Source organism: Wyeomyia smithii, chromosome 3, assembly GCF_029784165.1.
Source record: "Wyeomyia smithii strain HCP4-BCI-WySm-NY-G18 chromosome 3, ASM2978416v1, whole genome shotgun sequence".
Classification (NCBI taxonomy): Eukaryota; Metazoa; Arthropoda; class Insecta; order Diptera; family Culicidae; genus Wyeomyia; species Wyeomyia smithii.
The window spans coordinates 192,906,969-192,932,731 of NC_073696.1; the positions used below are offsets into that span (position 1 = coordinate 192,906,969).

Here is a 25,763-nt window from a genome sequence, read left to right on the forward strand (position 1 = left end):
TGATCTAACGTCGAGAAATAGGTTATTTTGGTATTGTAGGGGAATCGGGGCAAAATTGATAGGATGCTTACATTTTACGTAGATCAGACACCAACCAATCGATTCCTGAGACTTTTTTTACTCAATATAAGACATAATTTGACTACCACTTTTAGATATAAGCGCATTACCATTTATGCTCAGACATACTCGATATTATTTTGCTTTGTGAAATATACTAAAACCATGTCAAAACCGGTTTCGTAGAATCACCGTTTTGAGATCAGTTTTTGTCCGATTTAGGATCTGTTTTTTTTTTCAAAGATGGGTAAGAAGATGCTAGTATGTGGACGAACTCTTAGAATTTCGATATTCGGTCTTAAAATGAAATTGCGTCGAAAAAAATGTCGAAAATTTCCGATTTCTAAAAAAATCAAAATGGCGCCATTGTTGCCCCTTAAGTTGCAATATGTTCAAACTCTGGGAAATCTGGTTTTGCATCAAAATACAGAAAAAAATTATATATTGAAACCAAGGCAGAAAAAAAAGTCAATTTTTGTTGCACTGTGTTACACACGATTTTGGTGATTGATTAACAACAACAAATGTTATAAACAATAAAAGTTGATTTTTTTGGCTAAAAAGAATTTTTTTTTCAAACCATTGCCATTTTGCGAAGAAAAATTCTAAAATATAATCATGTGTACTTTACAAGCGACACTTATGTAGATAATGAAAAAAATTGTTTCGGTTATAGGTGGCGTTGGGCACGACTTCTACTGCTCGCCGCGGAGAAATTCTGCAAAAAAAAAAAAACACTGACGAAAATGTTGGATACCCTATAATATATTTTTAATTTTTCTTTTAACATTAAAAAAAATTTTTTAAAGTGTATATTTTTTTTCAGAAAGAAAAAATATTATCGACAGTTTCGCCGAAGATGTAGGCCCGGATTTAAGGGGGGGGGGACAAAGGGGGCGAATGCCCCGGGCCTTTTGACACGAGGGGCCCCCTAGTCCTGGGTCAGACGTGAAGACAGATTGGAGACCTTATTTTTTGCTTGTCACCTTCCAGAGCGGAACGTTAAGTCTTTACAAAATAGAAAATTTTCTTACCTCCAAATATTTTAGGAAATGAAGGCCCCACGAAAATATCTGCCCCGGGCGCCCCAGCCCCTGAATCCGGCCCTGCGAAGACGTCACACCGATCAAATAAACCGTTTTGGCTCTGAAAGTATTTGTAATCATCAATACCGAAAAAAATTGACCGAATATCGAATATCGCTCAGAAGTAGTGCTCAAAACTTTCGTCTTCTCAGAAGAAGCCTCCATGAAAATTTCAGTTCAATCGGATTATGAGAACATTTAAACATTGTTTGTAATTAAGTGCATTTAAAACATTTCAATAATAGTAATAATTTTGTTTAAATCAAAATAAAACAAACACTAGTAAGTCAACTATATACCAAAATGTTTATTTATTTTCTAGATTCATGCTAAGTTCTAGAGTATAAGAAAATACATGGTTCATCTAGGTCTTAGATCTTAGATACTTTTCAAAATACGTAGGAAAATCATTCTAGAATTGATTTAGTATTTTATTATATTGAAAACAATCCTTCGCCGGAATATTATTGAGTTTGTTCTATTAGTTTATTTGTTTCTAAAAAAGGTATTTTCAACAAGAAATTATTTAAATTTCATACATGGTTTTTTCTTGAATAGTCTTGAGAAAATATAACACGAATAACTTAATGATGATATGTAGATATCATAACTTATAGAAAGGTTATGGAAAGTTGCAGAGTAGAAAGTTTGCAAAATAGCCAACAGTGTTGCTTCTGGAATATGTATGATTGCATTAAACGCCTGAAGTTAGTGGCGATATTTTTTATGTTAGATGTAAAGTTGCGCAGCATTACTGTGTTGCACTGCTATAGGAAACATGGAAATGAATGAGTGTGCTACGGCTATCTGTACGTGACAAACTTTCCAATGTACCACAGGGTAAAATTGTTGATAATGTGCCCTCCTGGAAACATTTGTTAAGTATAATGTTATAATTGTTTGATAAAAAATTCCTTTAAATTGCTGAATCGTGAAACCATGAAATCAGATTAGGTGGAGGCTGGTGGCCGGGCGACATCGGTATCGATGGTTGTGGGGTGACGTGATCCAATCACAACTAACTCAACTGGCCTATATTCAATGATAGCTGATACTGGGAGATTTTCTGAAGCGAAAAATCTCTGGGATCACGCCATTAATCACATGAGAAAGTAAAACCGTTTTGGCGTCATCGGGTCCGTTAATCAACAGGTTACCGGAAAGTTTCACTTCACGCACTTCCGACGAAGCAATAGTTAGTCCATTCGAAGCAATAGTTAAAAAGCCCTAATCTGACATTTTTCCAGTTTATGCTCTACTAGAACTCTAGATTTTTTTTTTTACTTTTGTCGACCAGTTGTCAACACAGGTTAGACCTAGAACTCGAACTGAAAAAAAAGGATTATAGCTTTTTAACTTGTGGTGCCCTTAGCCAGCTCGGAAATGCGTAAAATTTTCAGAGACTTTAATGAAGTTTCCATACCGAGAGGTTTGAGCTCCAGTGAGCGGAGCCAGTTGAATACAAAAATATTTTCATTTTTCAAATTATTATGCATCGTTAAAATAAATATTTTCACTGTGAATTCTTCACTACATTGTATGAATTTATCAGAAAAGCAAACGAGCAATTGTTTTGTTTTCAGCTGAATTTCCAGCCGCTAGTTTGTCTGTTTTAGTTCTCGCGTAACTGGTGTCATATGTGTGCACCGTAACCGGAAGAATAATTCACATATGTAAATCAAACAACTGATGTCCCAATCAGATTCGTAAGCCCCATCCGTTCGACCTTTCCCCGAAGTTTGTATCGTATATGCATAGAAGTCGTTTACTGCTAACTTTGCATCCCCCTTTTCGATGGGACATGCTGGCACGGCGGTATACCACTAACTAGTTATATTTATAAGCGCGCCTTTACTGCACTAGCAAGCTAGGCCCAAATCCATTCCGACTAGTTTAAGCGCAGTTTGATTCTATACCTCATCGCGATGTGACTCGGGTATTGGAAGCAGCAATTGTGTTCGATCCGTTTCGCCGAATCTCGATTGATTCTGATTGTTAGGGTACCATTTATCAGGGCCAAATATATTCGGAAATACCTATATTCAAATTGTAAAATTTGCACTTAATGTGCATGACTTCAGACTTTATGAGATGCCAAAGCTAGCAGATTGATGTGAGCTGACCATCAAACTATAAATGAATTTTAATTACCGTGAACAATTAACTCGACGGCGTAGTCTGCGGTAACGACAACGACGCCTTCGCAAATTGGCAGGCATATCGTCTTCTTTACTCGACCTGTTGTGGATGTTTGTGGTCAGCGAAGAACGGGTTAACGATGAATGGCAGCCAGCAGCATAAACGGTGTCAGAGTGCTCTCGTGTGTGCTATATTGGCGCAGTGTAATCGTTACGTCCTGTGGCGAGACATTTCAGTGGCTATCAGCGAATAGATCAAGTGTTAAATTAGTTTAATTACTGGTAATTAATAATTTCACTAAGTAAACTTAGTGACGAGCAAGTAGTGACAATTCAGTGTTCGCAGTTACAGTGTATCGAACCTGTTTGAGAGGTCTTCTTTGCTGTAAGACAAGGTAGTAAAAACGTATGTTCAATTTACTCAATAAGCTAAGATTGCGTTTTCCTAGACATTGGCTCTTGTCTAGAAGCGTTTAAAAGCTACTCCGGAAGTCGCCCCTTTTGGTCTATCAGTGCGAGTCATTGTATTGTTTGTACGAAGTGTTCAAGTCCCGCGCTACTTAGTCGAGCTGAGCAGCCGCCACTGGTTCACACCTCACCACGCAGTATTCAGGTTGTGTTTTCACTGCTCAGTGGGAATCAAGGCGATATCTAAGTGGTAATCCAATCACTCTAAACTGGCTGATAAGCCCCACCATTTCGTCTCGGTTGCGGCACCCAACGCGTAGCGGTCGATGAGGGCGGTATCGCACAACGGGTAAACCAAAGTAAATAATAGTCAAGCTGCTACAAATTTTCGATATATACATACTTTGGAATACCATAAAATAATGACGCAAAGGATAACATTTATTGATTGTCGCATTGATAACATATATAATTCTGTTGGGTGTCAGTATTTAATTTTGAAACAAGAAAATTTTTTTGTATCCTGAAGGTGTTGATTGAGTACCATGGGTGAAATCGATCAATTTCAATAATATTTTCCGATTAATTCGCTTCATGTATATTTTTCCCGAAATAGTATATGTTCGAAACAAGTGCTGGTATATGCTCACTATGCCACTATGGCTATTGATGAAATTTCTATCGTTTACTTATGAAATAAATTCGAGAATTCGATAAGGTACTAAATAGGGGTGAAATTGATCACCTTTTAAATTCCATACATTCTATTGGAAATGTACTATTATTCGATATATTCAAGATAAGTGATGACTTCTGAACTGAAAAATATCAATCACAGCTAGTTTGAAAACAAAAGCAACAATAATTCAGGGTAAACTCTATTCATTTTGATTCACTAGATAAAGTTTACTAAATTTGCTCTCATTTAATCATCGTTAGACCAATTCCAATTCGGTTTGTTGCAAAAGGTCAAAAACAAGCTCTGGAATTAAAATTTTTGTAATTTCCTGCAAAATTATCAGTATTACATTAAGGGTATGAAATAATCAAGGGTTAAATTAATTGTGAGAGAGTTTTTCTGTGATGGTTACTGAATCCAGCATCAGTTTAAATAAAGCAGCATTTAAACTGTTTTGTTTCGAGCTTACAATTTGTTAAAATTTTGGACTGAAAAATTCCCTTGACAGCAGTAAAATTTGAAATTACGTAATCAATCTATCTCAAATTTAGGAAAATAAAGTTTTTTTCATATACTTTATCTTTTAACAACAGTAACATCAGTGAAGTTTAAATTTCAATTATTTCTAGCAATCTCTTGAAAACTAATTAATTTTATAACTGCCACGCAACAGGAAACAACCTGAAGATTTTTTTCATGATCTGGTAAGACCAATTTGTTTGTTTTTATCTCAACCATGCCATGGAGTTCTTAATTTGGCCGTGTTACGTGTATGAAGATAAAAAACTGAAAGGAATAAAAATTTTTTTGAAAATAATATATCAATCTAACAAATCTTTTAAAACATTTTCAAATATCAATCGAAGCTTGAGTGAATAAATAATTTGGATAAAATTGGAACATATATAAAAAACTGGAAAATTTTGGGATTAAACTGTTTGACTGGATCATTTGAAAACGACCAGAAGAATCCACTTTGAACTGAAACATTGGCAACTTTTATTTTAGGACACGTTACCATTACGTAGTGTTGTAAGATCAATATCTTTCGATTTGTATTTTTATCACGAATTTTCAGGTGATCAATTTCACTCCATATCACGGTATGTGAGATTTTTTATGCTAGATTATGGTATTAATTCCAGCTATGTGTATGATTTACTACAATGGCAATGCTTTATTTTATGGCTATGAAACTATTTGATTTGTTTTCTTAAACTTAATTCAAACCGTTCGGCGATTTTCATCTACAGGAATAGAAATATTTTTTTTCTACGACAATCGCATACTGTATAAGACTGTGTAGTCTCGTTGTAATAGTTGAGTTGTTTACTTCAAAGATGTCTTCATCTATCAATAATTGTTATTGTTGCTTCATGTTCAAGTTTTAACACACAGAAATTAGAACCGTTTCCGATTGAATGTTTGCGAAAAAACATTCTGTTACTGTTTCGGTATGAATCAATCCAATATTTTTTCATTGCCTCAAAAGCAGTTTTACCCCTATGATGTTACACAGCTATGTAAACACTCAACACATGGGCATAAGGGCATAAGCTCTGAAATAGATTTCGGGCATAAGCACTAAGATACATTTCGGATACTGTAGTAGTAAATCGCAGTTGTAAAGCTGTGAGCAGTGCAATCAACAATAATTCTAGATAAACATTTCAAAAGGTCGTACCGTAAAACGGGGTAACAATGATCATTTTTTTCACTTTTTCGTGAGTCTTTATATATATTTCAACAACTGAAATTACAGGTTTCATATTTTTAAAACCAGTACTGGCATCCTTAGAACTTGAGAAGTGAGTTTTCAAAGCCCTTCGAAAATCCTGATCATTAAAAACATTTATTTTTCGTCGTTGTTTCAAATTTTCTTATTTGGGGTAACTTTGATCAGTTTCAATTTTAAATAGTTTTGAAACCTTTTTGAACTAGAAATGTTAGATAATGCTTTGATAACATGTTTAGAGACGCTTCCCGTTCTCCTTGACTGCTTTTACTGCGGAGGATAGTCCTGTCCTTGCATTTAGCCGCGGTATGTACTGCGAGGCATTTTTATGCCATATGTAATTTTACCTTTCGATGATGAAAAACGTAAACGTTGGTCGCGAAAGTTGCTAGAAGTATTTTGTAAGTCAACAATCGTTGTAAAATTTTTGTGTTCAGAAAACGTATGTTGATCTTATATGCAAGGCCTTTTCAACAACGGAAGTATCAATAGGCCAGCTCTAGTCTCTTACGTTCTATGCTCTAGCCAAGACAACATCCTGGCGTAGGACAGGATGTTGTCTTGGCTAGAGCATAAAACTGGACTTTCTTAACAAATATAAACTAATTAACATTGAATGTAATAAATTTAACTAAATTTTTTTCGGGTTGATTGATAAAATTTGATAACGAATTCGGAAAACATGTCAATGAATACGAAATGTTAAATATTCGACTAGTATAAAGTGCTTTTCTGGCACTTACTGAGAGTAAGAAATACAACGAACGAATTAATTTTAAAGTTTGGTCATCAAAACAATAAAAAATTTCAACCAATACAATATTGTTCAGACCTCGAATGACACAAGACTAAGATGTTATACTCAATTTTAGCAAAAGTTATCACGGAGCAGTTTTATTTCAACTATTCATGAGAAGGGTAAAACTGATCAATGTTACCCCGCTGATCAATGATACCCCGTTTTACGGTATCTGTTTTTCTCGTTTTTCCAGAGCGTCGTTTCATTTCGGTAATGATTCACCTTTAGTAATTCTTCCAAGCGTGGTTTACGTTCAGAAAGCTAGAGTGATCCCTCCGCTATCAACTTGTGTAGCTAACTTGTCATAAAAGGTGTTTAAAAAAGTTCGATCGATCGATCGATCGATCAAAGCAGATAGGACCTTTCGAAATGTTTCTCTAGTAAATATGAGTATTTTTGGCGATTTAGTATATTTAATTTAGATTAATATTTGTTATTTTTCAAATATTCCATTCTGTAGTTTTTTTGTGGATTCCTAATCCTCCCAGCTGATCTCGAGATTCGATGCTGGTCTATAACAAGCCAGCAATCGGATATTGTCGAGTTCCGATACGAAATGTAGCACCAAGGCTTTGCTTTTAGGGTTAAGCATACCAACTCCCAAATAAAAAAATCTGGATCACTTTTATTGAACTCGTCTTAATTGGATAGTTATCTATTATCTATTATCTATTTATATAAAAGACAATCTATCTATCTATCTATCTATCTATTTATATAAAAGACAAGTTTTGTATGTATGTATGTATGTATGTTCCAGCATAACTCTTGAATGCCTGAACCAGTTTCTACCAAACTTGGCACACGAATTCTTTGTATAAAGGAAGTGGTCATAGAAATATTGGATAGGGGGAGGGGTCACCCTTAAAGCAGGAGGGGGACAAAAGTAATAAATTTTCATATATGATGGAAACCTTTCAATAAAATTTGATGATTTTCGGGTTCTTGGTCATATTTGGAGGCCGGAAGTTAATGTACAGAGACTGAAACATAATGTTCGATGCCATTTTCAATCCAAGATGGCGACTTCCGGCTTCTGGGAAGCCATTTAGAACTGTGGAAAACGCTCACAAACCCCCAATGTTGTTATTTTCGGAGCAAAAATGACTCTTAAGAACCGGTTATCGGTATCTGACGATACTTTGAAACTTGCGAAAATTAATAACTGAATTATATACTTGGCAATATGGGTAATTTCGGAATTGGAATGACGAAAATCGATCATATATTTCCAAATATTGGCCTTTCTTGAAACGTAGTGAAGTCTGTTGGTAGCCGAAAATCGGCTTTTGTGCAAATGTTTCCAGAGAAGTGTTTCAAAACATCCAACCTGCTTTGATCCGTTTTAGGAACGATTTCTTGACATATCTAGATGAACATTTCAAAAGGTCCTATCTGCTTTCATCGTTTTTCCGGAGCGTCTTATTATTTTGGTAATGGTTTAGCTTTAGTAACTTTCGCAACCGTGGTTTTCGTTCAAAAGGCTAGAGTGATTTCTCCACTATCAACTCGTGCACAAGACGTGGCAGAAGAGGTGTTTAATAAATTGTGGTGATTGAATGAAAGTGATCGATCAAAAAATCGATCAAAGCAGATAGGACCTTTTGAAAAGTTTCTCTAGATATTTCTTGCATAATTTGATAACGAAGAGTCCAGTCTAGCGTTTTGGATAAAAAATATGTTTGGAAAAGTTGCAGAAGCTCAACTATTACTGAATAAAAATTTGGTTAAGAGCATCGATCAAACAAAATAAGAGCTTCCAAAATCCAGCTATTTATTTAAAAAAAACAGTTTTTCATGTATGTATGTATGTTCCAGCATAACTCTCAAATGACTATACCGATTTCAACCAAACTTGGCATACGTGTTCTTTTTACAGAGGAAGTGATCATAGAAATATTGGGAAGAGGAAGGAGCAACCCCCAAAGGAGGAGGGGATCTTAACGAATCAGAAAATCAAGTTTTTTCATGCATTATGGGAACTTTCTGAATGAAACCGTTAGTTTTTAGGCCTTTGGTCATGTCTGGAGGCCGGGAATTAATTTCCAGAGAACGGAACATGATTTTGAAAAGAAATAGGGGCAGCTATCAAAGAGGGAAGGGGTCTTAATTTATAAGAAAGTCAGGTCTTTTAATGCATTATGGGACCTTTTTGGCAGAGTACGATAACTTTCATGCCCTCGGTCGGTCATGGCCAGAAGTTGATTTCTAGGGACCGGAATATGATGTCCGATGTTTTTCTAAAACAAAGATGGCGACTTTTGGTTTCTGGGAAACCGTATACAACTGTAAAAAACGTTTACAAACCTCCAAACATTGGTATTTCCGGAACCAGGATGACCTTTAGAAACCAGAAATGAAAGTCCTACGACATTTTTTAAATTCAATCACCATGACTTCCGGTTTCAGAATTTTGTGAAAAACGAATATATGCTCTGCAATATGTATATTTTCGATATCAAGATGTCGTCCAGAATCCGAATATTCATGTCCGGCGCACATTATTAAATCGTACATGACGGATTACATTTTCTGGAAAGGTTACTAGAATATAGATTAAGGCGAGTACGTAACATTGAAACGTTGTTTTGAAATCAATTTCGCGATTTCTGCCTTCTGTCAAGCTGTGTAAAACTGGGTAAAATGGTTAAAAAATGTCAATATTTCTAGATAAAGAACTATGTTCAGAAAATGACGACACCCGTTGTCAAAGCTATTTTCAAATTCAAGAAGAAAAATATTCAAATACTCCCTGATATTAGGTTCTTAGGTCGGAGCTGACTCCCCAAGACCGAAAATTGGTGTCCGAACGTTTGGTATAGTGAGGGTTGTTTTTCTGCATTGGAAGTTATTCAAAACTTAACGAAATTTGGAGATAGTCCCCGTATCTCCAAATTGTTAATTAATTCATGAAGACTGATGTTCAACTATAAGGATGATATTGATATTGTTTACACAAAACAGTAAAACGAGAAGATATAGCAAGCAATAATTTTAACTGTCAGAGGTGAGCTTAGGCTATTGATTAGGTATTTTCAGTCTAATTTGAGTTTATTGTAAGTTAATCGATACCGTCGAAGATGCTGATGAGGCAATCCATTTTCCAACGGAATTTTTGAACTAACTCGACCCAGCTGGAATGCCTCCGCATCGATTGTTAACCAACGAAAAAGGTGGTATATAAGCAAGTTTATAACTAAAATAGAAATATTATTTGAAATGATGGGTTAGAAAAAATATATGGAAATATAGAAAATTATAGAAGAGCTGAAATTTTTACACGAGCAAGGCCGGGTACATTCAGCTAGTAGTTAATAAAACCCGGACTTATGTCAAACATTTCATATTTTCTTCAAAGCTTGATGAAAAAAAAAAATTAAAAAAAATGAACACGATTCTAGATTACAATAGACTTTTTATCTGCTTGCTAGAAAGTATACTTTTCTTGAGATGTACTTTTCTTTAATAAATTCGCGTGTGTTTTCAAAAACTTATAAAACTCTGAGTTGATAGTTAATTCTAGCATGTTTTCCGGACAGTGTGGAAAATGCGGACAGATTCAATCCGGACATCACTCCTGAAAAATCCGTTCGGTTGGTATGCTTATATATACTAATAGTTGGCTGGGTCAATGTTCTGTGTCAATAAACAGCAACGACAAATTCCGACAGCGGCAACTTAGTAACAAGTTGGTAGGTTGTTCGTCCAAATTGTTTTGAAATTTTTGCACAACAATAACAGGTCTAGTGATACCCATCCTTGGATCGAGCACTTAGTAAAAGTATCAGTACATCTTTTTAGAGAAAGGTAACTGTCCACTCCCCACTTGCCGATGTTCCACTGTGCACGGCAAAGACAGAAGCGAAAGCAGAAAATGCAAATATTTAGGTTTGAAACAATCATCCCTGATTAAGTTGTAGACATCCTGGGAACATGGTGGCATTACCTACTGAGCGAAACACTGAATTCCAACCAGTTATCCGGTGTTGACCGCAACTGGTTCATGATACTTGGCATCGCCGAACGTAGGAACTCTGTGATAACGATGTGATGTGGATGATAAAGTGTAATTCCAGTTGGGGTAATATTAGAGGAAAGCGAATTGTGGCTGGTTGCAAAACAGTAATAGGCGGCTCGAGATCAGTCACCACTCAACATATGGCAAGTTTGTATCTGTTGGATGCTGTGAATTCACTTGGTTAACAACTATGTTTTTCAGAATCCACAAGGGCATTTTTGATTCGACAGATGAATTAAATTGCAGCTTCTTTAATAGCGCTGGTTGACCATTTTCAGTTGCATATTTAATTCGATGCTTCCAGTTGCCGGCTGTATCACTAGCTGTAATGTTATTCATTGGGTAGTATCTTATCCGCCATTAGGTATCACTAAATTTACATTCTGCCACTTATGTTGATCGACTGCGCGGTTTGCTCCACCAGTGTACGTTTTTCCTTAGGTATTTTACTACGATGAAACCAAGCGCATTCGGAAAGTTGTGCACTGAACTTTTGCGAACATCACATGCAGTTTAGTTGCACGATTTCTGTCGTCGGTTCAGATGTCGTGATTAGCATGTGACGTCTATGATTAAGTAATGATCACAGTTTGTGCTCGTTCTCAATCCTGCTTCTCAATACCATCCTGCATGCAGCTTCTTACTGTTTTTCTCACCCGCCCTACTGTTGATTCGCCCCACCGCGACAGCACTAATTTTGTAGATATAATTAAATTTGATCATGTGCGCCGACACCGCCGATTTGATCGTGCTATGATTAGTTACGATGTTATGCCAAATTTGAAAACCCTAAATCACGCGACGCTTCCGAACGAGTTGAAAACAGATTTTTCGACGCTTGTTTGTAAACCGAGAAACGATCGGTTGAATCATGACCTAACCTAACTTCGTCCCGAAAGGGATATGTAGCCGGGTATATTCAGTTGTGTTGAGAATTAACGTTTAAATTTGTGCAAATATTGTCGTGAGCTGCTAGTCATTTAATAAATCGTAACTATGCTACCAAACAAGGTTTCATTTTTAAAAATTGGTGATTTTGCTCCTGAAGAATTTTGAAAAGCTAAAAGAATAACTCAGTATGAAACATGTTATGAAAATCTAATTATAAGAATGATATGCGTACTGAACCCTGCCCCATGAAAATGTTATGCCAAATTTTAGATCTTAATTAGAGGTTTCAATTGAAAATATGAGGTCGTCCGAAAAAGAGCGATTGGTTATAGTTTTTACAAAGCTGAGAATTAATCGAATTAACAGAACAACCTGGATGTTCGGCTGCACACCCCCCTGGGCAATGCCCAGCCAACAATTTGGTCCGTATATTTCAGTTGTTGTTGAGATATAAGCACCCTTGTACAATCTGATAAAGTTGTATATAACGTTCTATATGAGCTTATAAGTACCAAAGTGGAGGCAATATACGTACCAAAATAGTTCGCGCAGTTAAAGATATAGGACTTTTTATTCCATTTTTTACAATTCTATAACAATAACCTTTCATCATTCTGTGCCGAACACGCATCAGTATAGGACGTGTTTGGTGATCGCTCCGATAGAATATAAAACAAAAGACGCGCGAGCAAGTGTTGGCATTGTTTGCCTGGTCGAGTGAAGGTTCAAGGTTGCCCGCCTTTGTGCAACTGTTTCGCATCGTGGCTGTTTGCTGGTGCGTAAGCCGATTTGGCTGCTAAGTGATTTGTGCTACAGCAGTGGACGAAAATCTCAACACAAAGGAGGAAAAAGAAGAAGCCAACAGTTGACAGCGAGTTGTGTCGCTGTGCTGAGTGATCACACACCCGGCTCGCTGCTGGTGGCTGTTTGAAGCTGCTGTATTGATGCTGCTGGCTGTAACGGCTGCAGCTTCGACCGTTCGGACAACCAACCCTGCTGAAAGGAGAAGTAAAGAGGTACGTGTTCTGTCGGCGCTAGTGCGCTAGATTTAGCGCGATGGATGTAGATCCCTCGCCTCCCGTGCCACCATCCCCGAACCCCTCCGACCCTGTCCCTTCTGCCAACCCTTCCTCTGTTAATTCTCCAGTCCCCCCTCGCCCCAGGCTTTACCCGGACGGATCTCAGGGCAGCTTTACTGTTTTCTTTCGGCCAAAAGCAGGACCGAAATCGAAACCGTTAAACATCCTGCAGATTTCGAAAGACCTGACGGAGGGGTACAAGGCCGTGACCGAAATCTCCAAGGTCAGACCCGTGGTCGTGGTCAGCGACCTGGAACAGGCCAACGCTATTGCTCGCTCCGAGCTTTTCAGACGCGAGTATCGCGTTTATATACCCGCACGAGACATGGAGATCGACGGTGTCATAACCGATTCGAGTCTGTCGGTCGAGTGTATCTTGGCAAGCGGTTTTGGCTGCTTCAAAAATGCTTTGTGTCACGACGTAAAAGTAAAGATCATAGATTGCAAGCAATTGCGGTCTGTGTCTCTTGTCAACGGCACAAAAGTGTACACTCCGTCAGACTCGTTTCGTGTTACGTTTGCCGGATCTGCTCTCCCTAGCCACGTCTCGATCGATCGGGTTCGTCTGCCTGTGCGATTGTATGTACCCCGTGTTATGAATTGCACCAATTGCAAGCAGCTAGGCCACACAGCCGCCTACTGCTGCAATAAGGCACGATGTAGCAAGTGTGGAGGAACTCATGCGGACAATTCTTGCAGTGTAAATGCTGAAAAATGTATTCACTGCGGGGAAAATCAGCATGAGCTCTCCACATGCCCGGTGTACATGCAGCGCAGAGATAAAATCAAGCGGTCACTTAGGGAGCGTTCAAAGCGTTTTTATGCTGAGATGCTGAAGAAGACCGTGACCACTTCTACCATAACATCGAACCCCTTTGATCTGTTGTCCTCTGATGAAACCGATTCTGACGATTCACCAGCGGGAACATCTTATGCCAATCTTGGGGCGTCTAGAAAGAGGAAAAATATTTCCTCTCCTAAACTTCCCCGAAAAGGTCCTAAGATTTCCCAAAGTGAAATGAAAGTTACAAACAAACCAAACAGTGCTGCGGAAAACCGAAGCAAACTCCTCCTGGGCTTGCAAATTTAAAGTCCCAGAAGGAGTTCCCAGCACTGCCAGGAACATCTAAAACCCCAGTTGTTCCTTTTGCACTCCCAGTTGATGAAACAAACTCTGGATTAGTGAAATTTTCTGACATTGTGGACTGGATTTATGAAACTTTCAATGTACCCGATCCAATTAAAATTTTTCTTACAGCATTCCTTCCAACAGTTAGATCATTTTGGAAGCAGTTGACTGCCCAATGGCCCCTCCTTGCAGCGATTGTATCCTTCGATGCCTAGTTCATCTGCGTATACGAAGGATTCTATCTCTGTCTTACAGTGGAATTGTAGAAGTATTTTACCAAAAATGGATTCATTTAAAGTTTTAATAAATAGAAACAAATGCGATGCATTTTCCCTTTGTGGAACTTGGCTTACTTCAAATATTGATCTCAACTTCCATGATTTTAATATTATTCGCCTTGATCGAGACACCCCATATGGAGGAGTACTTTTAGGGATTAAAAAGTGCTATTCTTTCTATCGTATTAACCTCCCCTCGATTCCAGGCATCGAAGTTGTCGCATGTCAAATGACAATACAAGGTAAAGAGCTTTGTATTGCCTCAATATATATTCCTCCCAGAGCACAGGTTGGGCAACGGTTGCTCTTTGATTTAATAGAACTTCTTCCCTCGCCACGTTTGATTTTGAGAGACTTCAACTCTCATGGTGTGGCTTGGGGTTCCCCCTACAATGATAACCGCTCCTCTTTAATCTATAACCTTTGCGATGACTTCGACATGACTATTTTGAACAACGGTGAAATGACACGTATCCCGAAACCTCCAGCGCGCCCAAGCGCTTTGGATCTATCCTTATGTTCGACGTCGCTACGGTTGGATTGCACATGGAAGGTAATACTCGATCCTCACGGTAGCGACCATCTGCCTATTCTTATTTCAATTACTAACGGTTCAACTCGCATGCGACCAATTGACATTCCGTATGACCTCACACGGAATGTCGATTGGAAGTTATACGAGGAAATGATTTCAAAAGCGGTCGAGTCGATTCAACATCACCCACCACTTGAAGAATACAACATCCTCGCGGGCTTAATCCTCGACGCCGCGTTGCAAGCCCAAACGAAGAAATATCCCGGCTTAACGATTAAAGAGCGGCCTCCAACTCCGTGGTGGGACGAAGAGTGCTCCGATGTCTACACGCAAAGATCCGACGCGTTTTTGGCCTTCCAGAAGGGAGGTATACCCGACGACTATATACGGTATTCGGAGCTTAATACCAAGCTTAAAAGCTTTAGCCAGGCAAAGAAACGCGGATATTGGCGTCGGTTCGTGAACGAGACGTCGAGGGAGACATCGATGAGCACTCTTTGGAACACAGCCCGAAGAATGCGGAATCGCGTAACGGTCAACGAAAGCGAGGAGTCTTCAAGTCGGTGGATATTTGATTTTGCCAGGAAAGTATGTCCGGACTCTGTTCCTGAGCAAAACATTGTTCGCGATGCGTCTCCGGGCCACGACGCGATAGAATCACCTTTTACGATGGCAGAATTTTCAGTTGCCCTCCTGTCCTGTAACAATAACGCGCCTGGGTTAGATAGAATCAAATTCAACTTGTTGAAGAATCTACCCGGCAATGCCAAGAGGCGCTTGTTGAACTTGTTCAATAAGTTCCTGGAGCAAAACATTGTACCGCAGGATTGGAGGCAAGTGAAGGTGATCGCCATCCAAAAACCAGGGAAACCAGCTTCTGATCACAACTCTTATAGGCCGATTGCAATGCTATCCTGTATCCGGAAATTGATGGAAAAAATGATACTCCGTCGTTTAGACCATTGGATCGAATCAAATGGTCTACTATCAGATACTCAATTTGGCTTCCGCCGTGCCAAAGGGACGAATGATTGTCTTGCGTTGCTTTCAACAGATATTCAGCTGGCGTATGCTCGCAAAGAACAAATGGCGTCTGCGTTCTTGGACATTAAGGGGGCTTTTGATTCCGTTTCTATTGACATTCTTTCGGGTAAACTTCACCGACAAGGATTTTCTCCAATTTTGAACGATTTTTTGCACAATTTGCTGTCCGAAAAGCACATGCATTTTACGCACGGCGATTTGGCAACTTTTCGCATTAGCTACATGGGTCTTCCCCAGGGCTCATGTTTAAGCCCCCTTCTTTAAAACTTTTATGTAAATGACATCGACGAATGTCTGGCAAATTCATGCACGATAAGACAACTTGCAGACGACAGTGTAATCTCTGTTACAGGAGCCAAAGCTGCCGATTTGCAAGGACCATTGCAAGATACCTTGGACAATTTGTCTGCTTGGGCTAGGTATCGAATTCTCTCCGGAGAAGACTGAGATAGTAGTTTTTTCTAGGAAGCATGAACCTGCTCAGCTTCAAACACAATTAATGGGTAAAACGATTTCTCAGGTTTTGGTACACAAATATCTTGGTGTCTGGTTCGACACTAAAGGCACCTGGGGTTGTCACGTTAGGTATCTGATGAAAAAATGTCAACAAAGAGTGAATTTTCTTCGTACAATAACCGGACAACGGTGGGGAGCCCACCCAGGAGACCTTATAAGGCTTTACCAAACAACGATATTGTCTGTCATTGAGTACGGGTGTTTCTGCTTCCGCTCCGCAGCAAACACACATTTGATCAAACTGGAGCGAATACAATATCGTTGTTTGCGTATCGCCTTGGGTTGCATGCAGTCGACCCATACGATGAGTTTGGAGGTCTTAGCTGGAGTACTACCATTGAAAACCCGCTTCTGGAGCCTGTCTTCTCGCATTCTTATCAAATGTGAGGTCTTGAACCGTCCTGTGATTGAAAATTTTGAAAGGTTAATCGAACTTAATTCTCAAACCCGTTTTATGACTTATCAAATACTTCTGATTCTACTGTGTTTTTTGATACATCCATGATAGAAGAAACTCGTGGAATCCCGGATCATTTACGCGTGCAGCAGATCCCCAAAATTTCTTCCAATAAATATCGAAACATCAACTGCGACAATATGTTCTACACTGACGGATCACTTCTTGATGGGTCCACTGGCTTCGGTATTTTCAATAACAATTTAACCGTCTCCCATAAGCTTGATAATCCTGCTTCTGTTTACGTCGCAGAATCGGCTGCAATTCAGTACACCCTAGGGATTATCGAAAAAATGCCCACGGACCATTATTTCATCTTAACGGACAGTCTCAGTTCCATTGAGGCTCTCCGATCGATGAAAGATGTTAAGCACTCTCCGTACTTCCTGGGGAAAATACGGGGAAATCTGAGTGCTTTATCCGAAAAATCGTATCAGATTACCTTAGCGTGGGTCCCTTCTCACTGCTCGATACCGGGCAGCGAGAAAGCGGACTCTTTGGCTAAGGTGGGCGCAACAAACGGTGGAATTTATGAAAGACCAATTGCCTTTAATGAATTTTTCTCATTTGTACGTCAGAATACGATCATCAGTTGGCAAAATGCTTGGACCAGAGGGGAACTGGGAAGGTGGTTACATTCCATAATCCCCAAGGTGTCGACGAACCCGTGGTTCAAGGGGTTGGATGTAGGTCGGGATTTCATTTGCGTGATGTCCCGGCTTATGTCCAATCACTATAGATTTGACGCGCATCTCCGTCGTGTTGGGCTCGGGGAAAGTGGTATTTGTGCCTGTGGTGAAGGTTATCACGACATAGAGCACGTTGTTTGGTCATGCCCTGTACAACTCTGTTTGCTACTTAGTACAATTTTCTATTTCCATAATTCAAGCATACATACAATTCCGTTTCACTCGTATTATGTTTCTACCACGATACTCTACGAACTTAAACGCAGCAGTGTGTAACCTGAAATGCGAACAAATTTTGCATTATATACAACCTAAATTTTCCAAATAAAAAAAAAGCATAAAATTGAGTAGCAACAGTTTCAATTATTTTTTTTAATGAAAACTACGCGTACCATTAACTTATAAGTACATTCTTTGATATGTATTAATTATTGAGGTAGGATGCGGCATTTTTCTTTATTATATTTTACAAGGCTGTGTTCAGCCTCGAACCCCCAACGTTCTGATCACTGCTCTTATTCCCTATCCTCAGAGTCATTTTACGATGCTACATGTCAACGAGTTTCATCTAGTACTGTTGAACGCCTCAAATCGTATGAACCTGCAAATCGTATATAATGTCACTTATTGTCTTCAATGTTGACTCAAATCTATTTATAGACTCTGATGTCAATGTGTAACTCATTATTGCCTCATATACGAAGGAATAATAACATGCGATCTGCATCGACCTTCTTTTTAACTGTTAGGCGATTCAAGCAATTGCAATCAACAAACATTAAAAATCCTTCAAGGCGTTCCCCATGTTTATGTGAAACCCGACTGTATGTGCCATTTTTTTGGGTGATTTTTCTTTTAGTCAAAACTGGGTTCATGATTTATACCCAATTCTTTAAATCTTTCAGGAACTAGATTTTAAAAACCAGAGTTGCTGAAAGGGACATTTTAATTTTAATTAAATTTGACATAAAAATGATATCATTCTATACTATTCAACGATTTCGTGTTTCATAATACACGATTTTAACTGTCACGAAAAAGTAAATTGTAGAAAATTTATTATGCTATCCTCTTACAACTGTTATAGGAGTTTTCAAGGAATATGAATATCAACGTGGATCACATAAATTCGAAATCCTACAATTTTGCACTGCAATTAAGTTTAGCACTGTAGACGACTCTACTGCGATGAAACCTGATTTTTTGTGTGCATTTATACGAGGAACAATATGTAGTCATATATCACGGACTGTACGACCCATATATGATGAAAGATAACTTGAACTGGTTATAACATGAACTTTATACAATTTCGATTGAAACTGGATGTTTATACGATTTTGTATTGCCATTTTTATACGATTTCTGGTTATCTGGGTGTTGACGCCGGATAATAGCTTGTTCAATTTTTCGTAATTTCGTAATGTTCAGACTGCCGTACGCTTACTGTCGCTAGAAGAGCTAGCCATCACACTGGGTCCGAAGCTAAAGCAGTGTTGAATTTTCTTACCCAACACAGTATTTGAAATTGAATCGAGCTAGTTTGAATTATTATTTTATTTTGGGTGGTGAGGAAATCTGCTTACAGACACCTGAGAAGATAGCTCAAAGAGTGAGGTGGAGTTCAACCGAACGCACTAACCATCCCCCCCCTAGTCTCCAGCACTCATCTTCCTAGAACGACAGCTTGTTGTGCTCCATGCACAACTCTAAATTAGAATCTGTGATTAGGTTATTTAGTTATATGCAATACAGATTAAACTACCAATTTCATGCAATGGCATAGCCTAAGAAATTTTTTGATAGTTAAGCTTAAAGGATATCTGCCAGAAATAACACTAAAATGAGAATCATTCCGCGTCATATGCAAATGGTAATTTCCAATGACCAGAAAATCAGCGACTTGTCGGTTGCCCATTGTCACAACACCGATGGCACTTCTTATCTCTTCGAAATCATTTTTTTGTAGTAGTGGGTGGACCTGAATGGAATTGGTTAGTTTGTATATGTGCATTTTCATGTTCTTACGATTTTGAATGCGTAGAACGCGATATGGCTTTACATGTAGTATAATTACAAATGCTGTTCGCAATCTCATCCATAGATTATTGGCGTAATAAGAAAAAAATTCCAGTATAAGGTTTTCTACTAACCGGTTTTATTTTTTCGGTTTGTCTAGCTTTTGATCGATTATTGATTATGACCAATTCTTGTTTCAGGGTGACACGAGCTCACGACAATTATATCCTGATTGTGGCTAGTCTGGCACTCTGTGCATAAATTTAAGGCAATTTGGTGAAAATATATATGTTTTTTACGGCTTTGTATGCATGAAGATTCGCCAGTTTTTCTGAAATCTTATGATTTAATTTTTTCGATTTTTTTAGCTTTTGAGCAGAGGTTTTTGTATACTATGTCCCAATTATGACTAGTTTGGCATTTTGTCGACAAACTTAAGATATATATTTTGGTCAATTTGCATATCTGCATTTTTTAAACTATTGGGGCTTTGGATGCATGAAACTTTGCCAATTTTTCTATTTGATAGGCAACACTCGCATCAACAGCTAATAGAGAATCGGCGTGAAATATCGTACTCCCGAGCGTCTTCGTCGGTAGGCGTGGATTGAGCGGTCGTGCATAATGCTTCGGTGTAAACGCGTCTCCGGCCCGGGAGAGTTCTGCTCATATATATGTTTTCGAAATGTAGTGTAATATACCACACACACACACACACACACACCTGTGCGTGGCTCTAATAATACTCTATTGTTTATTTCTGCTTTAAATCGGTCTCAAAGCAAGAAATCGCTTTTCAAGAACAGACGAACAATTTACAAGAAACGTCGTTAGTCGACCTGTTAAGCTCAAAGCCAGATGTCCGGGTCACCGAATATCTAGAGACTCCGCGTCGATACCTTTCATGAGGTTGTATTTTCTACAGACTGGTTATAACCGTGTTATAGTTTTCGGTATACAGAGGGTCACTTCACGAAGAAGTGATAGGAGTAGCGAGGCGTTAACGTAGGCTCAACTCTCGTAGCTTTCGTAACATTGTGTAGTCAGCTGAGATAAGTCAATGAGAGATACGTTTCGGTAGTTGCATAATGACTTCATAAGCAGATGTTCGAATATTTGAATCTGTCTTGATTGAGTCATAGGTTCGGTATCCTCGCGTGCGCTTTATTTTTGCGGTGTTACATCATCAACCGGAATGAGTTCGGATCGCGTTATGATTTCCGTAAAAGATATAATGAACTCGTACGCGCGATATTTGATATTATGAACCCGGTTCTAGAACTCAGCGCATCGTTTACCAAAACGAAACCTGCTGCAAATCTTACCCTTTTCTCCAACATCCCAGTGATTTCTCGTGGAAGTGCAGAGGTGTTCTCGGCTTCCAATAAAGCGAGTATCACGTCAACATATTTCTATACACACTCCTTCTTTGACCTGCATTCGGATGCGGCCGGCGCTGGTATTGTCTAATATAAAGATTAAGGTCACCAGTTGTTACACATTGAGGATGACTGTTAATCCCAAGCATAATCCATTGGTTCTCTGTGTAATTACAGCTGATCTGGCAATAACGGAGTAGCAACCGCGGGCGGTCAATCATGCTCATGCTCATGCTCATGCTCAGTAGTGGGTGGACCTGAATGGAAATTGTTTCAAAAATAAATTTTTTTATCACTTTTAGCATCGTTTTGGCGAGAGGGACAAAAATAATCAAAATAATAATAATATTTCAATTGAATAATTTTAAGGCGCTGAAAAGAGGCATTGGTGTGCCATAGCAGTGACGCCGGCTAGTTTTTCAAATTTATCGTCATTGTGGATTGTCATTTGCTGATGATATGAGATGATTCTAGTTCTCTAATTAGTTTTTCACACACTTGCTAACAGTGCAAACAATACATACTACACATGAGCACACGCTACCAGTATACGTACAACTAACTACTAGCAGAATCAAAACGGCTGGAAGCGAATACTCCAGATCCGGACAGTATCACCAACATGCCCGGAAACCATCAGCAGTGGTACAGAAATGCCTGTAGGACGGTGCTTCCCACACAGACGGGAATTCCAAAAGCTAGCGCTGTGGAAGGTGATCTTCAAGCATCAGTGTGGTCCGCCGGTTTCCTTTGCTGATTCATCCACTATAGAAGGCTGTAATCAACCGAGCGGGTGTTGCGATCATACAAACTTTACAAACATATCATATTTGAAATGGCCGCAGGCTGCGATGCGAACTGCTGCAGCTCTGCTTGTTAGTGGTCGATCCAGGTTCCAGTATCTAAATAATTCGCTGGTTACAGTGATCGGATAGACAATGAAGATTTTATTTGTGCATGTTAGATTCCATACGTGACTACCGATAATTATACTTCCGGTGGGCATGTCGTTGTACATTCCAGCGAGCGAAACAATAACAAAAACAAAACGTTTGAAAAGTCAAATCGTTTGTATACTTTAGTGTCGGCTGTGCTGGAGAAAAACGGTAGTGATTGGTTGTTCAGTTTGAGAAGACTAAAACTAAGATCCTGATATTTGGTTTTGCTGGAACTTTGCACAGATGTTCTAATGGACTTAAAATGTCATTTTGTGCCATTGGTATTTTTTTTTGAACACCGACTAATTTGTGAGAAGGGTTTACGTAACAAGCGAATCGATGATTACAAAAATTTTTAGAGTCAAAACGATTTGTTTGATCGGTGTGACGTCCTATTTTGTATGATAAAAAAAAAATTTTCAGGGTGTAAATTTGCCAAACTTTGTGCCGTGTCAAACAAATACCAACAAACCGTTCTGGCTCTGAAAATATTTATAATTCATATTTATAATTTTTATATCAGAAATGATCGTTTAAAGTGATTGCCCGTTTTTTTGTGGAATTGCACAACTATACTCTACCAGACAACATAACACGTGTTATTGGTGAAAATTTGAAAAGTAAGTGGTAAGAACCAATTTGTCGATTCCCATACAGATTTTGTAGGGTATTTCTCCATAATTTTCTCATTAAGCCGACGTTCACGAAGATTGCACGGATTAAATACCAGATTTACACGAAATCGTTGAACAAATAAACAAAATATGATTACATGCTTCCATGGAATCGCTCAGCAATGAAAATTTAGTAAACTAAGCTAGATTTATCCTGAGTTTTGTAATACAAACTATTTTTCACAACGCGCCCATATTCATCCGGGATGAATCATCCCACAACTTAAATCACCGTTCTATATTCATCTCGCGACGCCCCCATACCCGATCAAACGATTATAACAAACGGGTAACAAAAATATAACTGAACTTGATAAAAATAACAAAGCCTGTAATATTCTTCATATACCAGAATGATACAGAATTATATCAAATTCTGTTATCATACACTTGAATTCTTAAAAGTGTGTTTTTTAAGCATGCGGCGTGCGACCAGACCGAGCCATGCGCCAAAAACATTATTTCGAGTAATCGGCATTCAAAGCTTATTCACCCCGTATGTTTTCCGTAAGGTGCTACAGAGAATTTTCGTTATAATATCATTATGAACTGTTCAGATGATTTCGTTTTTTTATGAAAAAAAAAAATTATTCCACCTAGCGGTCAGACTCAGCCTTTCTCATTCAAACTTATTATTTGTATAAATAGATTTACATGAATGCTTATAGGGCTATTCCCACTGCTTCCGTTCCGGGGCCGGGCCGGATCCGGGCCGTGTCCGCGTCCCGTCCGGGACTATAATGCATTCACACTGCGCCGTGTACGAACCGTGCCTGCGCTGCGCTCTGGCTGAGAAAACACAACACTTTTTTAACACAACACTTTTCCCGAACTATAATTCAACGTTTGACTGTGACGGCAATATGCATGAATGCAAATGCAAAGCAAAAGCGAAAATATGTTACTACTACATGCACGCATCTACCCGAATGCCTTCCGTGCACTCTCCCGGCAACACAAAGTATCGTCGGCAACGATAGTTTTTTTCTCGCACGGCGGCAGCACGACGGCAACTCAGCGCTGCTCCGGTCTGGGCACGTCGCGTCGGTGTGAATGCGTTCGTAAGAACGCATGCAATCAATCTCAAACGAGCCCGGATGACACACGGATCAGCCACGGCCCGGTCCCTGATCGGAAGCAGTGGGAATAGCCCTTATATCCAGGTTCATTAAGCAGACAGTATGTGAAGTAAAGAGAGCGAAAAATAAGCGAACTGGAAATATGATACAGATTTGGAAAAATATACCGCATCCCGAAGGGACTTGAACCCGCAATATCCCTGTCTCCGGCATGGTGTTTTGACCAATTAAACTACGGGGGACGGTGGTACTGTTCCACAATAATATAAGAAATTTGACGTAATGTTAGTGCTTAAGAAAAAGCGAAATAAAAGAAATGACTCTTAATTTCGAACAATTCAATCACGAGCGATACCGGGAACGTTCAAATGGTACCACATTTAAATCATGTTAAGGCCATATATATATTGATCAAAGCTGGTATAGTTTTGAATAGTCTTTGAATTTCTTTTCGTTCCAAAACTTTTGAAACACATATCAAATTGTTATGAAGTTTGTTATTGTAAGTTTTCATAACTGGATTTCACATTTTTAAACATAACAGGCAAATTAATAGTCCGATTACAAAAAAAATCAATAGGGTCTTATGGGGCAGCAAGACCTTCCATATGACACTGATTTTATGAAAATCGGTCCAGCCATCTCTGAGAAACATGAGTGAGATTAAATAGTCTCCAGAACACGTTTATTTCCATAAATTCTGAACCACAGGTTCAATCTTCATAAAATTCAAAAGTTGAGGGTTTTTTAGGTAGCCCGTTTTTTGAAATTAATTTTGTTCAAATCGGTTGTGCAGTTTCTGAGATATTGATGTTTCTTGATTTTCACATTGATACATACCCTCGAAACTAAAAATCCGATTACAATAAAATTCAATAGGGTCTTATGGGGCAACTAGACCTTTCATTTGCAATTAATTCCATTGAAATCGGTTCGGCCATCTCTGAGAAAATCGAGTGAGATTGGGAGAGCGTTACATACACACACATACACACAAACACACACATACACACACACATACAGAAAATGCTCAGCTCGTCGAACTGAGTCGAGTGATATACGACATCTGGCCCTTTTGAGCACTTTTATACCTTTAGTTTTTGCAGTGATTGCTATACCTTTCTAGGAGAAAGGCACCTTTCTAGGAGAAAGGCAAAAAGATTATTCATTTTCACATCCACTGGTGTTAAAAACTCAATTCAAAACAAAATAGCGCTTGGTTCGGTTTGGTCGCACACCGACCATTTATAACAAAATTTGTAACATTATATTTGTAACAAACATTCTAACTAATTTTGATCTTTTTCTGCCAAAAATCTTACAAAACTTGCTATAATTCGTAATAATCAGTAAGTTATTTTGATAGGAACATTGATATTTTAACTATTAACGAGACTAATTTTAGAACACAAGTTGATACAAAAAGTTCGTAACATAGTATCAAGATTTGTTATAATCCTTCATCACTTTTTTAATCACTTTCACGAATGAACGTAGCCACATACAGTCGTAGTTAGTACTGTTATAGGTTGTTTACGCACAAAACCGGCAGCCTAGGTAACCACTGCAGTGCTGTCGATTTATTTCATTCATGTCTTAATAATTCAACATTTTCAGTATGATTTTTTATATTAACCTAAACCCATTTGGCAACTTTTGATTATTTGTCTCAACGCAGTGAAAACAATACATACACATACATTTGAAATATAGGATTTGTAAAAACTCATCTTATATATTTCTGCTGATTAAAGCTTGTTTTTTTTAAAGAAGAGGTGAACATTTTTTAGATTAAAGTATTCATAGTGTAGTGAGTGATTTTGTTTAATAATTAAAATTTTTATCTCATTAAGCCGACGTTCACGGAGAATGCACGGAATAAATACCAGATTTACACGAAATCATTGAACAAATAAACAAAATATGATTACACGCTCCCATGGAATCGCTCAGCAATGAAAATTTAGTAAACTAAGCTAGATTTATCCTGAGTTTTGTAATACAAACTATTTTTCACAATGCTCCCATATTCATCCCAAAACTTAAATCACCGCTCTAAGTGGTCCGGTAATGATAGAAAAAATACTTTGGTTGCCAGCTGAACGAGTCCCGTTTTAGCCGAATAGAGTAATGC

General features: G+C 38.4%; 1 protein-coding gene across 1 annotated transcript in view; it reads left to right on the forward strand.

The window, feature by feature from the left end:
• The first annotated feature begins 3,041 nt into the window (after positions 1 to 3,041).
• The window catches only part of LOC129727749 (organic cation transporter protein), a 110,312-nt gene continuing 87,590 nt past the window's right edge, over positions 3,042 to 25,763 (forward strand). The window contains exon 1 of the mRNA XM_055685880.1: positions 3,042 to 3,678. The gene's annotated coding sequence lies outside the window, so the exon portion shown is untranslated. The remainder of the gene's footprint in view (positions 3,679 to 25,763) is intronic.